Source organism: Paroedura picta, chromosome 5, assembly GCF_049243985.1.
Source record: "Paroedura picta isolate Pp20150507F chromosome 5, Ppicta_v3.0, whole genome shotgun sequence".
Taxonomy (NCBI): Eukaryota; Metazoa; Chordata; class Lepidosauria; order Squamata; family Gekkonidae; genus Paroedura; species Paroedura picta.
In genome coordinates, this window is record NC_135373.1 from 86431799 (window position 1) to 86441215 (window position 9417).

Sequence of the window (9417 nt, forward strand, 5' to 3'; positions counted from 1 at the left end):
AAGAACTTCTTCACCTTTAGCCAAAAATTCTTTTGAATTAATTGTTGCGGATGTTGCTCATATGCTCTTGAATCATGTATATTATGTCTTGTATATTCCAACAAAGCCTTCATACTAATAGTTACAGGGGGAATCATAACTTTGACTTCAGTTCTGATTATTTAACTTTCCAAAGTAATGAGATGTTTGAGTAAATATAATTTTATATTGTGGGTTTTTTTATTATTATTTGCCAGTCTGCCACAGTCCTTATCAAGCGAGTGAAAGTCCCAGTGTACACATTTCATTTCCTGTTAATCTGTTTTTACCAAACTGTGCTGAAGGTCTGAGAAATCCTGATAATAAACTAAACTGAATCTGACCTTTTCAAAGATCTTTACTTTGAATATCTTGGTCATTCCACCCCAACCACACGAATCAGTGAAAAGGCAATCAAGACCAAAGGAAAATAAGAAGCAAATGATAGGACAGGTTGATTACATTGCAATTCAGTTCTGTAGTTCAAAAATCTCACCAGCCTCTTAAAATAACTTAGACTCATTGATAGTAATTTTTCTGGTTTAAATTGTATTTGGATTCATAGGCCAAAAAAGAACTGAAAGGCCATCAAATTCAATCAGCTACAGAATCCCAGATCTTCTACCTACTACCCTTTCTTGTTCATGAATATCTAATTCAAATATCAATATAAATACAAACCTTCAGTGAATGTCTGCTGATAATGTAGCTTCCACTTTTTAAAGTTATTTCTGATCATTTACCTCTCTTATAACTCACCTTTCTCCCCAGTGGGAACTCAAAGCAGTTTACATCATTGTCCTCCATTTATCCTCACATGAGCCCTTCCAGTAGGTTAGACTGAAAATACATGACTAGCTCAAGGATACCCAGTGAGCTTCCATGGCAGACTAGGAATAACCTGGATTTACCAGACTGTTGTCTGACTCTCGGGGGCCCTGCTAACCTTCTCTGTATCATTCCAATTTTAGTATATGTGCTACCGAAGCAAGCACACACTATTATGGCTCTCTAAGCACCACACTGTACTAGCTCAAATTATTCTCATGGCTTATATCAGAGGCCTCCAACCTTCTTGAGTCTGTGGACATGAGGTGGCAGGTGTAGTCATGAAACAGCATCCACAAGAGGTGAAGCCAGCCACCAAATGGTTGCCACAAGAGGCACAGCCAAAAACAAAATGTCAGGAGTGAAGTCCTGCATAATTCTAATTCTCTTCAATAGTTCAGGCAAAGCTCTGTGAAACTGGATGCATTTTAAATGAATTTTCTTGCATGCCTTCAGTCACACAATGAATATCCCTGTGCTGCCAAAGCAATGTTATAAAAAAAACTGTATAGCTATTTAAATCCCCAATGTACAAGAGTCCCACTTGGCGGCACTCATGTTCTAAAATTGTTTGGCAAATGCCATGGTGCCCACAGTCTCCACTTTGGGGACCCTGATGTACACACTAACAGATGGACCTGTGCTTCTCTCTTGCAACTTGCTGTGGACATGGTAAGGCTAGCAGTAGAGAATCAGCATCAATGAGCGATGCTAATGCTATACATACACCTATTTGAGGGTAAGGAGGATTAACAAGAAAGAGAGAGCTATACTCTAGTTATTAGACAATATTGGCTCAGCAGCAAGTAATCCAGACATGAGAGGCATACCCACTGCCACCTAAGAGAGCTGCATGTGGGGGAGTGCAGAATCAAACCCAGCCCGCCAGACATCTAATCTGGCGAGCTGGGCTTGATTCTGCACTTCCCCACATGCAGCCAGCTAGGCTTGCACACAGCACTGATAAAGCTCTTCTGACTGAGCAGTAATATCAGGACTCTCTTAGCCTCACCTACCTCACAAGTGCCTGTTGTGGGGTGCCTGTTGTGGGGAGAGGAATGGGAAGGCAACTGTACGCCACTTTGAGGCACCTTCGGGTAGAGAAAAGCAGCATATTTATTTTTGCTCGGATCCAGGACACTCAAACCCAGAAGGACACCCATATAATCAGAGGGAAGGAGTTTGTGTTGCTTATAGGGTATGAACAAAAGTGCAGCTTTAACTACAGTTATCTGGCACTCTCAAATAATATTTTGGATTTTTCAAAGATTGGCTATACTGAATACCCGAAAATAGACTCCTGTATTTATTTGATTGGGGGGGGGGGGACAGTTGAAAAATACCAATAAAGTGCTTTTTTGGCTCAGAAAAATCCAATGCACACTCTTAATTACTGACCAGAAAATGTTTTTCTTTGTTTCATGTAGTACACTGAGTACAAAACCTTGGTCTCTGATAGCAAATAGGACAGCTATTAGGACAGCAATCAGATAAAATCTTACCATACTTGCAAGTTCTCTGGTTCCCCAAGAACTCTGCCTAGACTGGGAGTGTGCCCTCTGAGGGTCCCTAAGTGCTAATCCTGAATTAGGGTATAGTACAGCTTTCTCTGTAACTCATTTATTTGTGAAAGCTCGATAACATTATTTACTTGGTGCAGCAGAGCCAATGTGAAACCTGTTTCTTTCTTTATGATGTGATTGAATCACCCCTTCACACTGAATTTAATTATGTACTCCATGTACAACAGCATTATAAAGTAAATCAAATTTCAGCTGAGGAAAGGTATCTAACCATATACTTACACTGTTAAGAAAGGAATCTTTCAAAACAAAGACCAGTTAATCCAATGGAGACCAAAAATGAAGAAAAAGGAACAATTCCAATGGCTGACTAATGAATTTCTTTTAATAAATCAGTCTCAGAATTAATCCTTGTAAGAAATATTCATGGAACTCAGCCAAAATGTGGTCCAGATTTATTCTTTTTATTCTTATTATTTTTGTAATAGTTTCTGGGCTACATTCAACCTTTGATGTGGTCATGCCATGATATGTTTGATGCCAAAGAACCTGAAGTCCTCCTAAGCATGTCCCAACTCATCCCAATGAACTGACATGGGAGCGTCTTTGTTGTGATGTCTGATGTGTGATATTTATTCCATTATTCTAATATTTAAAGGCCTTGTTGAAAAACCTACATATAACAGGATATGTGGGCATATGACACAGTAATAGGCAAGGAAAGTTATGTAGTGCTTGCTGAGAAGGAGATACATGTGAAAATAAACTTTGCAGAAATCCTGAATGTGACAACGTCAAATGCTATACACTGGATTGTATGTGATGAATCCTGTATTGCTGCAGCCATTTTAAGACCATTATTAATGTTTCTAGCATTTGAAGCTGTGTACTATTTATAACAACATTATCCAGATTTTAAGTATGGACGAATAATATATTGAATATGTATATAACACAAAGCATTCCCTTTAATATCTATAGTTGCCTAATATCACATTTATAATGTTAATTTAATGGGTTTTTAATTCTTCGGGTTTACAAATTCAACCAGCTCCAATAAGAGTTTACACTCAGAACCATTGCAATGGCAATGGTGTCCCTTGGGAAGTGTTCTTAAAGACTTGGTTTATTTACAAACAATATCCTAGGAACATATGTATCTCTGTAAAGTCTATTTCTCCTTATTTTTCTGGCATTTATATATAAAATCTGTTTTAAGAAGCTGGCATGTATTTAGGTAAATCATTCCCATTTTGTAATTACAGGTTATACCTGGTATGTGTAGTTTATACCCCTTGTAGATCAGACAGTAGATTCCGAAGTGCACCTTTATCAGAATACAATCAGAACATCAAAAGCAGTAATCTTTCTGCTCATAATGTTCTCTGGACAGTCAGCATCATTCATAGCTTCCTCACTGTTTACAGGCATTGAGTTCTCTTCTGCGACAGGAACTCTCCCCCCCCCAAACTTGTATTCATTATCAACTACTTTTCAAACTAACTCTGGCTTTGGAGGATGCATCTAGAGATAAATCTATGGATTTGTTTATTTAAGCAACTTTTGGACATATGGTTTTAAAGAAATGGTTTTATGTCATCATTTAGAATATATGTGATGGTTTAATTCTTTGCAAACTATAAAGTTGCCATGGTAGCTATCTGTCTCCCTGACATTCTGACTCGAGATTTATCTGCCATGCTCAGAAACACAAAAATACCCAGAATTCATCTAGCATTTGGACGTGCCATTCATGTCCATAACATTTGCTATGTCTTGATTCATAACTAACAGCAGGAAAAGGAATGACACAGCTCCACAAATTTCAATTTGATGCTTTTTACAAGGTAGCCTAGACTATCTGACAGCCTTTCCACAAACTAACCAAATTGACAGATATAGAGACACTTTCATAACTGGAAACCTGTCTTCTAGGAGAGTCTGTCAAATAGCCAGATGTCAGTAAGAATATTTCTGTCATTGCTTTGCTTTGAATCCATTAACTGCCATTAAAATTGAAGCAGAAATGAGTCTGTGTTTGTATAAATTCTACATTACACCCTATATAATCCAAGGAAAACTGCCTGTAGAGGAATGGAACCGCCTCGAGCCTTCGGGGGGAGGTGGGGTATAAATATAATTATAATAATAATAACAAAGTTTGAGTCCAGTGGCACTTTTAAGATGAACAAAGTTTAATTCTGAGTATAAGACTCTGTGTGCATGCACATGAAACCCATCTGAATCTGCCTGTTGAGGAGTAACCGTTTAGTTCCATATCTCACAAACTCCCACACTCCCTTGGGAAAAACCTAGGACAGATGTATATGACTGACTCATACATGCATGTTTATCATTTTATTATTTCAGCTGGTGGCATGACATGACTATTATAGATCAGCAATTCATACAGGTCTATTTTCAAAGAAATCAATTCCTCTCATTATTTTAAATGGAAGTCATTAAATAATGCAACAAAATAATGGAGTCAAAATGGTTAAAGAACCCCCTTTGCCCTTTTACTGTCTTTCTACACAAAAGGCTTTAGTAAACCAATACTAGTCCAGGAAATGGTTTTCTATGAGCTATTTGGTAGCTTCTCTCTCTCAGGGCCTGATTATCCAGTAGGCACAATGCCTAGGTCCCACAGTACTTTTAAGGCCCTTGCTTGATGTAGTGGTTAAGAGTGGCAGCTTCTAATCTGGCAAACTAGGTTTGATTTGCCACTCCTCCATATGCAGCCAGCAGGGTGACCTTGAGCTAGTCACAGCCCTAATATGTTCTCTCAGAGCAGTCCTGTCAGAGCTCTCTCAGCCCCTCACAGGGTATCTGTTGTGGGGAGAGGAAAGGAAGGAGATTGTAAACTACTTTGAAACCTCTGGGTAGTGAAAAGCTGGGTATAAAAACCAACTCTTCTTCATGAAGCACAGCTGGGGACCTACCTCACCCCCCATGTTGCCATTGACGAAGTAGCAGGCCAGAGGGATGAAGACGCACTGTGTCTTTACCCTGCAGGAGGGGACATCACAGGGGAGGCATGTGCAGGAGACAGGAATGGATGCATGCTTGGGAGACCTATATAAGGTGTGGGCTGCAGCATTCAGCCTCTTCCACCCTTCAGAGGCTGGTGAGTTCTGCAGCTCCCACCCAGTTATAGTTAGTAGTTATTACGGTTAACAATTTTGGTTGGAATTTGTTAATGGGTTTGGAATTATAACACTTGTTAAAATGTCACATCTTTTATGGGGGCAGCTACGGCACAGGCAGGCACCCTGTTTTGGGGAAGTTCAATCAAGGGTACCAAGCTTCCCGTGAGTGGGGCCTCCTTAAAGAGGTGGCCTGGGGCGAGCTAGCCTAAGCCAGACAGGAAGGCTGGAAGCTCGCAGGACCAGGTGGCCTGGTAAGTTCAGGGGAGGTCTGCACCTCTCTCTGGCACACCGGGTTGGGTGTGACCCATCAGCAAAAGAGACCTGTGTTCCCAGTGGTGGAACTGTGCCAAGTTCAGGACTAACAACCGTGTTTATAATAAAGCTGTGGCCCTGTTGAAGCCATCTATGTGTGAGCATCTTCCTTCCCAAGTGGCTACCTGCAAATCAAAATTTATTAAATTAAATTAAAATGTTGATGTATTTAAAATATCAAAAATAATTTTTAATATTGATATCAATCTTTATTTTATGGTCATTCAGACCAAAATTTTAATATTGATATTATTATGGTGGGAGGAATCTATAAAGGCAAAAGTATCTAGGTCCCACATGGACCTGCTATTTCTTTCTTTCTTTCTTTCTTTCTTTCTTTCTTTCTTTCTTTCTTTCTTTCTTTCTTTCTTTCTTTCTTTCTTTCTTTCTTTCTTTCTTTCTTTCTTCTTGAACTATTCTTGTTATTAGAACATGTAATCCTTTATACATCCCACACTTACTATCTCTCAGCTTTCTGGTTTGGACTATAAATCCAAGAATGTAGTCTGTAAATAAAATGGTTCATTGTGCATTTTTTTCTCCTTATACAGTATTTTCTTATATTACTCTTCATGAAAGATCTGCAGGTAGTACAAGCAGATATCTTAATGCTCAGAATAAATTTAAGTTGATTATATTTCTGATGTTAACCATTATATGTGTAACTTTATTCTTTTTGTGCTTCCTCTACTGTGAAAATTGAACATGACTTGGCTGCAAAGGTCCTAGCATTTAGTGGGATGTGAAAGGGAAAAAAGAAAAAAAAAGTATCTGCTGTTGCAGGACAAATTTCTGTGGTTATCACTGCATCTTGTCTTACCTATTTTGTGGTAGAGCTCAGGTTATCTGGTTTTGAAGCAATGCTTTGTGATTCCCTCTCATACTCTGCTGCTCTTTAACTAACAGAAAAATGTGTTTGTGTCATATTTATTACCTGTTGATGATTTGCAGTGGAGCATGTTGGCTGGAAGGAGACGCGACATGATGGTTTTGCTTTTAACACAGCCACAGCCTTATTTAACATACACACCAAGTTGGCAACCATGAGAAGGGAGCCTGGCCTACTAATCAGCCAACTGGTGCCTAATCCCCAGACTCCGAGAGGTGTTCTGGTGCTCTGATTCATCCCCAGCAGCGAACTCAGATCCCCTTGCCTCTCAGAGTCCTGCTGTATCTGGGAAGTGACTCTTGATGGGGGAGCCAAAGGGAGCCAACCTCAGTTACCTGGCAAATGGGCCCCTTCAGCCTTCCCAGCTGGGTCAGCTTCGCCCAATATCATGCCACCTCGTAAGAGGCCCCACAACCTCCTGGGGGGGGGGGTCCTGTACACAGACAAGGCCCCTACCAACAGGCTCCTTGTCTTGGAAAACCCCCACAAGTGTGAGAATAAAATTCTAAGAGCAATACAACCACACAACAAAACCAGGGTGGGTGGGAGGGAAGCTGTCTGCTGGATTCAGGGGCAAGAGACAGGGCCCCAGCATGTTGCACCTTAAATAGGCACAAGTGGGCCCACCCCTGATAGCTGGTGTGAGCATGCTGCTACCAGGCTGCACAAGGCACCAGCAGCCCACCACTGCGCTGCCTTCCAGCCACCCCCACACTGTGTCAATACATGGCCCTGGTAAATCCCAGCCGCACCATTACCTTTTAAAATTCCCTCCCCCACATGTTTTATTTTTACAACCCTTCATAGTAAAGTGCTCCCGGAACATAATTTCTAAACCAATTTTGATAAATTATGTTTTTAAAGACTTTTCAAATAAATGCATGCTTTCATTTATTTCCAGATTTGTGTACAGCATAGCTTTTCTCCGTGCTATGCTGCTACTGTTGACAGAACTGAATTACTACATATTGCTGTCACTCAAAGTCAGTGTGACCGTGTTACATCTGAAGTAAATATGCAGATGGCAGTCATACTGGCTGTGGATAAGATTCTGTAAGAATGCATTCCTGTGAATTTCTCCTGCTAAAGGACAATCTCCATAACTGCTAAATGCTCTTGTTCCAGCAGTGTATACTTTGTTGTTTGCTGGGGGAGATCTCCAAGCCCTAGAGATGAGCAGTCCAGCACTGTTATCATTACTGTTGAATATTAACTGTGCTTAAATTCAAGGGAGCCTAAGAAAAGAGAGGTATTTGTGGTTCTGGTGACTTAAGAGTGGGAAGGAGTGATGGCAGAGAGGCCAAAGGATCCCTTTTGGGCAACCTCCCAAAGAAGAGTTGGTTCTTATATGCCACTTTTCTCTACCAGGAGTCTCAAAGCAGTTTACGATCATCTTCTGTTTCCTCTCCCCACAATAGATACCTTGTGAGGTCAGTGAGGCTGAGAGAGCCGAGATATTGCTGCTTTGTCAGAATAGCTCTATCAGTGCTGTAATGAGCCCAAAGTCACCAATCAAACCCGTCTTGCCAGATTAGAATTCAACGCTCCAGTCACTCATAATCTTTTGGACTCAAATGGTCACAACTTTATTAGCTATAGTTATAAGAATTCTTGGCACAGAATGGGTCAACTGGATTTTGGTGTCAACTGACCTACCTGCCAATCATCATACGCAGGAAATATATATATGTGTGTGTGTGTGTGTGTGTGTTTGTGTACACGTACGTACGTATGTATGTATAGGATCCTATATTGAATCCTCTTAAAAAGAACAGGTGGCATGATAAAGTTTACAACTCATGATGAAAAATGAGGCAGAGCAGCATCTAGCTCATGCAGCTTTAATGATTTCTGTCATTCATGCACCTCCAACATCTGAGGCAAACTGATGTCTGGCTCCTCCCTGCTTACTCCCAGTAACTTAAAGATCTCTAGCTTGGGAAGTAGGGAGGAGCAGTACCATCCATTGTTTGTTACCTAAACTAGACTTGATTTTTTAAAAAAATGAGTTCACGTAGAGAATCCTGTGCATGTGCAACAGTAAAAATGGTGGGAGGAATGGTCTCTTAGGATCATTTCAGCACAGAAAAATAAGGTTGTAGAATTAGGAGTCCCCTCCCCTCAACAACTGACAATCCAGAGCCACTTTGTGGCCAAAATATCTGACGCAGAGCAGGTTGAGGCTAATATACTTGGAATAGATGGCTGTGAAGAATTACTATTATTATAAACTTGGAGCAAACTCCAAGAATACAGCAGGCACTAGAGCTTGGCAGTGGGAAGAGGAAGGGGAGCAGTTGTCCAGTCTGTAAGGGCATGGAGTTGAATGTGTGTGTTGTGTGGGAGGTTGTGGTGGCGTGGTGGCAAATGAGGGCATGGGTGTGGAAATATGGGTGTCAAGAATCGGTGGTTTGGAATGTTCGTTGAGTGTGGGAGAGGACTGACCTTTGGGAATTATGGCATAGTGGTTACAGAGCCATGTCTTCAGATATGTGAAGGGAAAATCAGACTGGAGACTCTTCTTAGGGGAAGATTACATGGCAACCAATTCCTCCCAGTTCTGCGTCATTTCCCTTCTTGTGTGAATTAGGCCACAGACACCGAAATGTCCCCCTGCCCTAATACACATCAGGTAGTCACAATTCACAGGTATCCACTCTTCTCCTTCTGTCTCCATTTTTTCACTGTTGATAAAACA

The 9417-nt window shown here is 40.7% G+C and overlaps 1 non-coding gene across 1 annotated transcript; it reads right to left on the reverse strand.

The window, feature by feature from the left end:
* Positions 1-910: 910 nt before the first annotated feature.
* LOC143839201 (U6 spliceosomal RNA) lies at positions 911-1013 on the reverse strand. The gene has a single exon (XR_013231655.1). It is a non-coding gene; the product is annotated as a U6 spliceosomal RNA (small nuclear RNA).
* Between the last annotated feature and the right edge of the window lie 8404 nt (positions 1014-9417).